This window comes from Rhinolophus hipposideros (assembly GCF_964194185.1).
Source record: "Rhinolophus hipposideros genome assembly, chromosome: 15".
NCBI classification, from domain to species: domain Eukaryota; kingdom Metazoa; phylum Chordata; class Mammalia; order Chiroptera; family Rhinolophidae; genus Rhinolophus; species Rhinolophus hipposideros.
This window is the reverse complement of record NC_138061.1, coordinates 46,702,885-46,715,845: the sequence shown is the minus strand read 5'-3', so window position 1 is coordinate 46,715,845 and position 12,961 is coordinate 46,702,885. Positions and strand designations below refer to the sequence as shown.

Sequence of the window (12,961 nt, the reverse complement as noted above, 5' to 3'; positions counted from 1 at the left end):
TTCAAAAAACAAAAATCGCCCAGAGGAGGAAATGCATTATTTTCATAAGTAGTGTGCAAAGGGTTATTAAAGCTATTACTTTGCTTTTAGGGACTTGGTGTTTATTTAACAGAAGCAAGAAGAGAGCAGAAAAATAGCATGTGACTAAGTCTAGGCCTATTTTCACAAAGAAGGCCCAATAGAATTAGTTGACAGAAATAGCAAGGGCTGATACACATTTCTGAAAAATTGCCATTTCACTACATGAAATTAGTAAATGTTGAATGGGAGCAACGTGTTGCCAAGAAAGGAAGAGTACAGAGGATGAGCTTGGAGAATATAAACCATGGCAAATTCAAAAGCAATTTGTAATTTATATCCCTAGCCAAGCTCACTTTTTTATTTGCATATGGATCTATCCATTTGGTGTTTTCTTGCTCTAGCAAACTTCCTATCAAATAAAGGCAGCATACCTTAATGTGGGAAAACCTGGAAAACCTTTTTTGTTTTGCCTTTTCATTCATTCTGCTTATCACACAATTCATTACTCCTCATTCCAAACTGAGAATGGATTAGGTAAAATCTCTTCTAAACAAAGTCTTGTGTTAATATCTTAGAGGTCTTCTCATTTCATCTTCCAGCCTAGACGATAAACTTTAACTACAAATGTGGGTGATAATGTCAATAAAAGGGATAAGTAAATAGACAATGTCACAGAGAAGTTAAACAGAAAAATTTACCACAATGTAAACTGAGCTGGGGATAAATCTGTTTGTAGACAGGCCACTGGCCTGATAATTTTGTTAAGATTTCAACAAAAAGGAAAAGCCTTGGTATAATCAGAAATGTGATCATCCCAAACCTATAAAATATAAAGAACATTTCTCGTCTTACCTGCCATTCTACACAAATGCTTATCTCCAACCCCAAAGTTTTACCAATATTTCCTCCTTTATTTTTATTCCTTGCCTTTGTTCAATTACTATGTACTATATACTATGTACAATTACTAATGTCACAACAAGTGGTTGTAACATTTCTTGTTTTGCTGATTTAAACTAATTTTTCATTTATGTTTATCCTTTACCTGTTTAGTTAAATCAACTCTTTGAGAATCAGAGCCATTAAAATTTTTTTTCTATAGGCTACACAGTTCTAACCTGAAGGCAAGGCACAAAGTAGGCACTTAAAAAATATTTGTCCATGGCATGCCATAAAAATGATATCATGAAGGGGGATCAAATATATGGTGATGGAAGGAGAACTGACTCTGGGTGGTGAACACACAATGGGATTTATAGATGATGTATTACAGAATTGTACACCTGAAATCTATGTAAATTTACTAACAATTGTCACCCCAATAAATTTAATTAAAAAAAAGAAAAAAAATGATATCATGTTGATTGTTGATTTCTAAATTATTCACTGAATTCAACAAATATTTACTGAACACTTATTGTGTGCCATAAAAAAGCAAAGGACCTAAACTCTCAGCAACATTAACTAATTTAATTGTAATTAATGTTTTTGATATTAGTTAAACATGGAAATACTGTTAAGAATCGATTCAAATGAAGAAGGGAGCTGAAAATGATTGGGGATGTTTATTGTGTACTAGTCACCCAGTAAAGAGCTGTAAGTGCTTTGGCTCAGTGGATGCTCACAATTCCTTAGATAATTGCAATGAGGGACCCTTGCTTTTGGAAAAAGCTTGGGGCTATTTAAAGTACCCACCTTACCCAAAAGTTGTTCCATAGGTGCTCTATAAGAGGCACTTTTATACGTATTTTGCATACTTCTGAGCTAGCTTACTACTATTTTTTCTGTCCACCTTTGTTCAACCTTTGTTTTATATTAGGTTCTTGTTTTTCATCTACTTCCTAAAATCAGACTCTTTTTTGCTTCCATAGACTCCTTCTCATGAATTTTAAACTTCAAGACCCTACTGTCCATAGCTGAGGGGCAGTTCTGTCCACTCTCATGCCTTGGTTTTTGGAATTCCAGCTCAAGTCACAGACTGGGCTCCCTGTTATCCTAGAAATAAAAAGTACCTAAAACACACATGACATCCTTCTATTTAGATCAAGATTTCAACTGTTTGGGACTGACTCCAGATTGAACTTTCTGAAATACAGATAAGCCAGAATGAATTACTTAGCTCTCTGAGTGACCCTAGCTGATCCAGCCCAGTGTCCAAACAAACCAAGCTCTGTTGATCATATTTAATATATAATTTAATACTACAACCCATGAAGTATGGGTCATTATCCCCATTTTATGGAGGCTGAAACTGAAAAAATTATATGCCATTGTGATTTTCACAAATTCAGGGATCTGAAAAAGTCTCAGGAAGTACACCTTGAGATTGTCCAAGGAATACTACATCATTATCCTTTTTATATAGAGGAGTAAACTGAAGATCAGAGAAAAAATTTGCACAAGGCCACTCAGAGCTGTGATTCACACCCAGGTCGACATGACACCAAAGCCCAAGTTGTTCTCTACTACACCACACCACCATTCAGAGGCATCCTGCTTGTTAGTAATGCATTTAGGAAAAAAACAAAACAAAACATCAACACTCAGAAGATGTAGAGTAAAAAGGAGAACTCTAGTGATGTTGGGATTATGATGCTTTAGTGACTTCCTCCAAAGTCCATCCAAGTCCTTAGAAATGTGGATGATTTACTATCTCTGACTGGTCAAAGAAACAAAGGAACTGAAGCAACAATAAATAAATAATTCTCTCTGTGCATGTCTATCTGCAAGTTACTAGACATAGTGAAATTAGGCATGAGACACCGTGTGGTTACCATATTTCAGGTAGACATTTAGCATTTCATCATTTTGGAGTTACTTATAGTCACATATTGGTTATTATGTTCTAATGAAAGACAACTACAAAAGCAAAACAACACTATTGCCCTTGAAGTTGGTTTTTATTATGATTATTTTGTACGTGGGAAAATTAAGTACTAGAATGGTCATGCTACATGTAAATGTAAATCAGCAGTAAAACCCAGATTGCATTTTCATTATTGTAACATTATTAAGTTTACATTATATTATTAGTTTAGCTTAAAAAGAGCTATTTTTGGGGATACCTTTGTTAGCAAAACTGGAGCAATAAATATGTGCCAAATGAGACTGACAACAAACTTTGAGTAACTTAGTATAGAAGGCAACTAAAGGAAACTAAAAGATGATCATAGATTGTTTTTGACTTTTAGTTGGTAATTATAGCAAATAATATTTACTAAACCTTGAAAAACTATTGTGAGAATCAGATTAATTTATTTTCTTCATTAAAATGATCTAATTGCTCATGAACTTTATTTTAAATATCATTTATCTCAGTGTACTAAATACTTCCTCCTGAGCTACTATAGGGAATCGCATAAAACAGAGGTGCAGATTTTCAAAATTATTCTTATCTGCTTTCTAATCTTGCATGAATAGTAGATGGAAGGAATTCAATTACGTAATTTAACAAAAAAGAGGCAGTTATAGACTGCCTATTTGGTCATCATTCACTGTTTTTGTTTTGGGATGGAGTGGTTGGCAGGGTTTTATTTTATTTGATTCTCTCTTCTCTATTAATTTAGAAAGATAAGGTCAGAGAATGTTTCCACTTGTAACATTAGTAACTGTACATAGTATATAGTACATAGTAACTGAACAAAGGCAAGGAAGAAAAATAAAGGAGGAAATATTGGTAGAACTTTGGGGTTGGAGACAAGCATTTGTGTAGAATGGCAGGTAAGACGAAAAAGGTTGTTTATATTTTATATGTTTGGGATGATCACATTTATACCAAGGCTTTTCTTTTTTGTTGAAATCTTAACAAAATTATCAGGCCAGTGGCCTGTCTACACGTTCAAGTAATGTTTAGCTCAAACAACAAAAAAATAGATGACATAAGAACCATTGTAAAATCAAGATGTTTAAGTATCTTAAGCTCAGAATGATGATGCACATGAATTAAATTTAAGAAAGATACATTACCTCTTTCAGAAACAATAATAACTAGTACAGGAAGATGAACAATTTTAAAGTTGAGAGATTGATGTTTACCCTGTTTGACTGATGTGTACCCTATTTGGTTTGAACAAGAATTTTAAAAATATGTATCAGTGGTATAGTAAGATGGTAAAAGAAGAAATGAAACAGATGCTATAATTAGGCAGAGAATAATTGTATTTAGAGCTGGATTCCAACTCCATCACTTATTATCCGCAAAGCCTTAGGCAAATTATTTAATCTTTGTGCCTCAGTTTCCTCATCTCTAAAAAAAAATAGGGGAAATAATAGTATCTACCTCAAAAGATTGCTGAGACGATTTAGTACTGTTAGAACAACAGCTGGTTCCTAGTGAGTGGCCGATAAATGTTAACCACCATTATTATTATACATTATTATTATAAAAAGATATATTTTAAGTAAATGTCTTTTAATCTGGCTTTGTGAAGTCACAGGGAGTGAAGTATATATACACAGTTGCACTGAGCTGTAAACTCTAAAGAAAGGCCAAAGGCTGAATGAGCCACCTAGACTGATGACTCAGACACAGCAGCAGTTCAAGTTTCCAGACTGATTCAGTCTTTGGCTTCTAGCCTGACGCTGACAACAAGAATGCCAATTAGTGCCAAAGAGTGATGAGTTTTTGTAACATGGGGTGCTGTTCATTAGAGATTCAAATCAGATCAATTACATCTTGTATAGAACATGAATAGTGATCAACCAAGTTCAGATTCAAACCAATGACACAGAGGTAAATGTTTCGTATCTAGTTACCATGCTCCTGAACCATCTGCTTCTGAATTCTATAAATTCTCAACTTACCTACTGCCAAGGGGCTAAACATAGCTAAAGGATTTAAATTATAATTTGATCTGACAAGCAGGTATCAAACAAGTCTTCTTTAGCCAGATAAGTAGAGTGGTGACAAATATCAGAATAGTATATCCACTCTATGGTATGTGCTTTATGAGAAGAAAATGATAATTGAGGGTATTGGTAAACATCTTACTTCTCTTTTGATCTAAGAAAGGATGTCAACATAAGACTGGTATAAAACTTAGGTAAACAGAACTATTGTTTAGGTTAAGTGATTTAGAGAGGAGAAATATAGGGAAGTGAGGGATATCTTAGTCTTTCCATGATATTGAATTGTCTAATAAATAATGTTCAAGTCATATAAACAGCATGTGCAATAAGATAAAGCAGATTTAGATCTGCTAAATAAATGCTGCCAATGATAATGCCGATTAACTGGGGCAGATGTGAAATATGAAGAACAGTGATGTTTTAAATACTGTTATTTAAATGCTCTTATATATTAGCACTGTACTTAAAAAGTGTTTTATTGAGTTTTATTAGCTTTTTCTCATGAATCCTGTCTGCTTTAATACACATGTTTTACATATAAGGAAACTGACATACAAAAAGAATAATTAGTTAGAGTCACACACCTCAATACAGCAGCCTTTTTTTTTTTTTTTTAAAGATTTTATTGGGGAAGGGTAACAGGACTTTATATTGGGGAACAGTGTGTACTTCCAGGCCTTTTTTCCAAGTCAAGTTGTTGTCCTTTCAATCTTACTTGTGGAGGGTGCTGTTCAGCTTCAAGTTGTTGTCCTTTCAGTCTTAGTTGTGGAGGGCACAGCTCAGCTCCAGGTCCAGTTGCCTTTGCTAGTTGCAGGGGGCGCTGCCCACCATCCCTTGCGGGACTCGAGGAATTTAACTGGCAACCTTGTGGTTGAGAGTCTACTGGTCCATTGGGAATCAAACCAGCAGCCTTCGGAGTTAGGAGCATGGAGCTTTAACCGCCTGTGCCACTGGGCCGGCCCCAATACAGAAGAATCTTGAATAATGTCATTTCATTCAGTGTCTTTTCATGGCTTCCTTATAATGTTAATGAGGAAAAAAATAGATTGGAGTGAGGGGCACTGTCTGTGTGGAGTTTGTACATTCTCCCAATGTCTAGATGGGTTTTCTCTGGGACTGCAGTTTCCTCCTACATCCCAAAGATGTGAATGCGGGCTGAATTGGCATGTTTACATTGTCTGAGTCTGAGTGAGTGTGGGTGTGAGTGTGATGCATCCTGAGATGCAGAGCTCTTCTGTCCAGAGTGGGTGCCTGTCTTGCCATGCCCTGAGCTGCCAGGATGGGCTCTTACCACTTGCAACCCTGAACTGGAATAAGATGGTAGGAAAATAATTGTCTTACTTGTTTTTATTAATCTTTTTCAAATGTATGTATAGCTCACATTTATTTCAATGTTCAATATTAGAAATGTTTTGGTTCTTTATTTAGAAACTTGGTGAAGATTTCCAGTCAAGATGGTGCAGTAGACAAATGCTGTGCTTGCATCCTCTCATGACCACATCAAAATTATAACTAAACTACAGAAAAAACATCATTGAGAATCGCCTGAAGTCTAGCTGAACAGAAGTCTTATAACTAAGGATGTACAGAAGAAGCCTGTTGAGACTGATAGGCTGGGTAGAGATGCGGAACAAGCTGATTCCCACATCAATGTCTGGCCGTAAAATATTAGGAGAATGCGGCCGGATGGCTCAGTTGGGTAGAGCAAAAGCTCTTAACAACAGGGTTGCTGGTTCAATTCCTGCATGGGATGGTGGGCTGTGCCCCCTGTATCTAAGATTGAAAATGGCAACTGGACTTGGAGCTGAGCAGTGCCCTCCACAACTAGGTCAAAGGAGAACTTGACTTGGAGCTGATGGGCCCTGGAAAAACACACTGTTCCCCAATAAAAAAAAAAAAGAGGGCACAGAAGTCCCCTCTGATGAGCGAGGGGTCCCAGTCCTACACAAAGGTCCCAGCCTAGGGTTCTAGCACCAGGAAGAGAAGTCCCCATAACTTCTGGCTGTGAAAACCAATGGATATTATGGTGGAGTGTGGCAGAAGGGGCTGGAGTCCCAGGCGTTCCTCTTAACGGGCCTATGCATGGACTTACTAGCAGACTGACTCACCCTGAGTTCCAGTGCTGGGGAAGCAGCTTGAAAGGTGCGAGGGACATATGGGGAAGAACTGAACAGTCTGGCTCAGGGCAAAGGCTGGAGAGGCAGCTTTCATCCAGACAGAAGTGCTGGTAAAAGCCATTGTTTCTTTGTTGAGCTCTCCTGCACTCCCAGAGTGCAGATGAGACTGTTCATCCCACCCTGATGATTCCCTGAGACCCTGCCCCACCCAATTTGTGGGCTCATCCAAGCTGCTTCCAGTAGCTTTTCCATACAAACAGCCTGTTTTGGCTCATGCTGTGGCCTTTCCTAAAATCTCTCAAAGGATCACAAACCCCAAACAAGCAGCATCTTGCCTCAGTGAGCCCCATATTACAAAAAATATAATAAAACCAGTATTACAAGAAACATTAAGGGGACTTCTTTAAGAAGGAGAAGAAGAAAAATATGAAAAATAAAATGGCAATAACTACTTATCTATCAACAATTACTTTCAATGTAAATAGATTAAATGCTTCCAACAAAAGACACAGAGTAGCTGAATAGAAAAGAAAGCAAACTCCTTACATATGTTGCCTACAAGAGACTCATTTCAGATGGAAAGACATACACAGGGGCAGCTCAGTTGGTTAGAGCATGAGCTCTGCAGAACAGGGCAGCCGGTTCGATTCCCACATGGGCTAGCGAGCTGCACTCTCTGCAATGAGAATGAAATCAATGAGATCCCAAGTGGCCAGATGGCTCAGTTGTTTAGAGCACCTTGCAGCACTCAGGATACTTCTGCAAACTATGGCAGGAAAGAGTTATCTGTATGTACTGCCTTTCATGTCTCAAATCCTTTAATGTCTTACATCTTTACATAATTACATCCACCTATTTATTTTGTTTTCTTTGAAAGTTCTAAAGAGCAGGATCCAGTAAGATTATTTAGGACAGCATAATTTATATACTGTGGGGGAACTTTTATTTGGGATAAAATACTGCTGGTTATATTTTTATACCATGGTTTTGTCAAGAGTTCTAAACTGTTTTATAATACTTGAGAGCAAATATAGTGAACCCCAGCAAGCGCAAAAGCACCAGTTTCTACCCTGTTTCTCCGAAAATAAGACCTAGCCAATCAGCTCTAATGTGTCTTTTGAGCAAAAATTAGTATAAGACTGAGATTATATTATATTATATTATATTATAGACCCGGTTTTATAGTAAAATATCACCTGGTCTCATATTAATTTCTGCTCCAAAAGATGCATTAGAGCTGATTGTACGTCAAGGTTTTTTTCGGGGAAACACTGTAATTACTTCAAGTACAGGGATGCCTTTCCAACATTAAAAAATGTTGTGTATATCCCAAGCAATGATAAATATAATTTTTTATCCATTGATTTATAAAGTACATAATGACAAAAAGCAACCACTAATTTAATACCGTGTTTCCCCAAAAATAAGACCTAGCCAGACTATCACCTCTAATGTGTCTTTTGGAGCAAAAATTAATATAAGACTGGGTCTTATATTAAAATAAGACCTGATATTTTATTTTATTATATTATATTATATTATATTATATTATATTATATTATATTATATTATATTATATTAATGTTATATTATTGTATTACATTATATTATAAGATCCGGTCATATATTAAAATAAGACCGGGTCTTATATTAATTTTTGCTCCAAAAGACAAGTTAAAGCTGATGTCCGGCTAGGTCTTATTTTTGGGGAAACATGGTACTTATTTCCAACAAATTCGTGTTTTATTAATTGTAGCACTATCTAATAAATAATGTTTATTCTGTTTTCAGACAATGCTTGATGCACACATAGATTTGTGGACCCTTTATAATTTCTTCCTGGCCCTCCAGGAGTCTTGCTGACAAGTTGGAAATCACTGATCTAAGAAAAAAAGAACCTTCTAGACCCAGCTATATGATCTTGAGCAAATCATTCCACATGCTTTAGTTTTCTGTGTGTGTGGTTTTTTTTTAAATTGGGGACTATTGGGAAAAAACATGTTTCTCCAGGGCCTATCAGCTCCAAGTGGTCTTTCAATCTAGTTGTGGAGGGCGCAGCTCAGCTACAAGTCTAGTTGCCATTTTCAGTCTGTAGTTGCAGGAGGAGCAGCCCACCATCCCATGTGGGAATTGAACTGGCAACCTTGTTGTTGAGAGCTGGCGCTCCAACCAACTGAGCCATCCTGCCGCCCAACCAGGTGCTTTAGTTAACATATCTTTTCAGTTACTGAAAAATGAGGAAAATGGATTTTTTTGCTTATTTCAGGAGTTTACAATTTGTATAAAAATAAAAAAATATACAAAGCATTTAAAAATCTAAATGTGATTATATAAAACAAAAAAAGTTTTAAAATTGATGTACAAATATGAAAGAATTTTATATTATAGAAAACCCATGGACACATCAGCAGAGTACCTTAAACACTGATAATTTTAAAAATTCAGCATAAAATGACTAAAGTATGTAAATTTAAGGACCTTAAGAAATGAACAACTAACATTGCAATCTACTTATGAGGATGTTTATAAAGAACTGTAAGTGATAGCAAAAAATTGGAAATGATAGGGCCAGCCTGGTTCTCAGGCTGTTGGAGCTCCGTGCTCTTAACTCGAAAGGCTGCCGGTTCGATTCCCACATGGGCCAGTGGGCTCTCTCCTCAAGTCCTGCAAGGGATGGCGGGCTCCGCCCCCTGCAGCTATGATTGAACAGGGCACCTTGAGCTGAGCTGCAGCTGAGCTCCCGGATGGCTCACTTGGTTGTAGTGCAGGCTCTCAACCACAAGGTTGCCGATTCAACTCCTGCAATGGATGGTGGGCTGTGCCCCCTGCAACTAGCAACTAGCAATGGCAACTGGACCTGGAGCTGAGCTGCGCCCTCCACAACTAAGACTGAAAGGACAACAACCTGAAGCTGAACGGCACCCTCCACAACTAAGATTGAAAGGACAACAACTTGACTTGGAAAAAAGGCCTGGAAGTACACACTGTTCCCCAATAAAGTCCTGTTCTGCTTCCCCAATAAAAATCTTAAAAAAAGAAAAAAATGGAAACGATATACATTTTCTGACATGGAAAGATAATTATGATAAATAATAATTTAAAAAGTCTTCAAAACAGTGTTTATGACTATTTTATTTATTTACTCATTTATAATTTATTTCTTAATTATTGTTGACATAGACCCTATTTTATTTTTTGAAATTCTGGAGTACAATATTCCAAAATGTTAAATAGTTATATCTAGGTAGTGGAATTATGCGAGATTTTCCTCTCATATTTCTTTTTTAGCTGTACTTAAACAAAAAAATAAAAACTCCTAATAAGAATGTATTATAGTTATAAAGATATAAAAATACTGAAAGTCTCCCCACAAATAAACAAATAAAAGCCTCAAGCACACCAGAAGGGAAAAAAGGGCAAAATTTGGCTATTTCCTAATTGATGGTATCTAGCTATCAAATATAAATGTGTATATGTAAATATAAATATGTGCGTCTATATCTATACCTACATCTACATCTATATCTACATTTGAGGAGGTATGTATTCAGAATGACAGGTAGGAAAGGAAAATCAGGAAAGGAAAAAGAAGAAAGAATCAGCAGTGTTCATTCACGAGAGCCATATTATCTGTTCTAGATGGTGGAGTTGGGAGCCCCATTCCAAGACTGCCAGATACGATGACCAATTACTTGCCTTGCTCTCATCCATGGTCATACAGCAACATTCTAACTTCAATTTAGTTTTTTTGTAAATTTAAGTAGATTTCCTTATAGAGAAAAATTATGTTGATAGGAGAACATGATAGTTGGTTTGTTCTAAAACCATCTTTCTCATTGTAAATAACAAAATTCTGGCTGCTATATTACTCTTTTGGGAGTTTGGTTAATGTAAGTGCTTTGCTAAAGGACTGGATCACTGGAAGTATTTTTTAAAAACAAATTAGGTTTCTGAGCTTGGACAGCTGAAGACCAGACAATGGAACCTGGTGATTTCATCAAGGTAATTACAAGCTGCAATATTTTATGAGTCAATCACTGGACTTCCCTAAGAAGCAATCCTATAATTCAATGAGTGACCTTTACCATGAAATAAGTATAAAGCTGGTGTGTCTAAGAGACCTTGCCATAAAATATTCCACACTATGAACAATGGGGATGGCATTTTAGCTATGATCCAACATATCTGGATCTGGAGTTGTAGATGAATTGAGGGCCAAAGAAAGTAAGCCAGATTGCAGTTGATGTCAGCCTCAAACTTGACATTATAATTGGCACCTCCTAATCTAGCATATGAAACTGTTTTATACAGCCTTTATGAAATAATGACACAGCTATATAAAGCATATATCCATGAGTAAATCTCCCTTCTCTGTTTTAATAAGCATTTATTGAATAACTAGTATGTTCAAAGCACTCTGCTTGGTTAAGATTTTCTTCAAATCTGCTCTGTATGTTTTATAATATGAGTAAATGTTTAACATTGAAAGTAGGGTGGGGAAATATATGGCTATTTACTAAGAATCTAATGCTTGCCAGGCACTGTTCTAAACACATTACATCTTCATTTATTTACTAAAACCTTAGGATATGTACCATATATGTTCCTTAATGATATTCTAAATGGATGCATTTCATTCCATCAGGTCATATGCAAGATTATCATTGAATAAAAATCATTATTACTGAAAAGCGTTTATTATATAATTTTATGTAGCACTTAAGTGCCATATCATGGAGTAATCTTAGAGTAATGGATTATAAATGGTGAATAAGACAATGACAGTTCCCTTTTATGATGAATCAACAATTAACACTCCCAATAGAAGAGTTTTTCTTTTCTCTTGCTACACAGTAAGCATCCCCTTAAGAAATAACAGAAAAAATGGAAAGAAGAAAAAAGCTCACAAAAGACCACATATTGTACAATGTCATTTATATGAAATGTACAAATAGGAATGACTGCTAACTGGGTATGTGTTTTTTGGGAGAAGGATGATGAAATGTTCTAAAATTGATTATGTCAATGGTTAGGAAACTCTATAAATATACTAAAAACCACTGAATTGTACACTTTAAACAATTGAATTGCATGGTATGTGAATGTATCTCAAAAAAGTTGTAATTTTTTTAAAATTCTGAATTTCTGCTAATTACATAATCCCTTCAGATTAATCTTCTGAGATACCCTCCTAATAGCACTGGAAGGTTTTACCATTAATGAGTTGTAACTTTAAAAAGCAATCAGTAATATAAAAATGAATTCCAGTACAGAAAGCAGGAACTTACAGAAACCACGGAGAATGATAAGTACTCTGACTGGGAATAACTCATATCCATGATAAAATAAATCATTCATCTAGTGCTTTGTGAAATAATAATTGAGAAAATCCTGGCCCCCTCCAGGATTCTGTTATCTGTCCTCGGCCAGTTCAATCATTCTGTGTACTTCAACAATGAAAAACAGCACACTATTGCCCACCAAGTCCTGTTTCTGTTATTTCCAATCTTTCCTTTTTAATGCTGTATTATCTCATCCATTTTTTTATATCCTTAGAGGTACCCTTTCCTCATTCCTCTTCCACACGGTTTTACAAATTTTCTAGGACAGCCTCCTCTAGTACTCCAACACTTAAAAAAACAGCACCAGAGAGCCTCAACTCCACAAGGTTAAAAGGCATCAGATGAATACCTTAGGTGAGCATGGATATAAGAATACTTTTATTGCTTGCTTAATCATTAGATTCCTGGAGGCATCTCTTTACTAGGCAATATTAAACCTTTCAATTGTCTGGACATCCCCTGAAGAAATCTCTTGCTTTCCCCTCCAGGGTGAGTGCCCAGGATGAGTCTTACCTGGCACACACTGCAGTGGAGCTTCACAGGCTAAGGAGGGCTCCTCTGGGGATCCAGCCCCCTCACCTCACTGTTGAGGGCAGGAAATGTTGCGATGGTTTTCCCTTCCCGGGCTTGCCC

General features: G+C 36.3%; 1 protein-coding gene across 1 annotated transcript in view; it reads right to left on the bottom strand.

Moving 5' to 3' along the window:
• The window catches only part of MYPN (myopalladin), a 101,995-nt gene extending 89,034 nt beyond the window's left edge, over positions 1 to 12,961 (bottom strand). The window contains exon 1 of the mRNA XM_081075099.1: positions 12,842 to 12,961. The gene's annotated coding sequence lies outside the window, so the exon portion shown is untranslated. The remainder of the gene's footprint in view (positions 1 to 12,841) is intronic.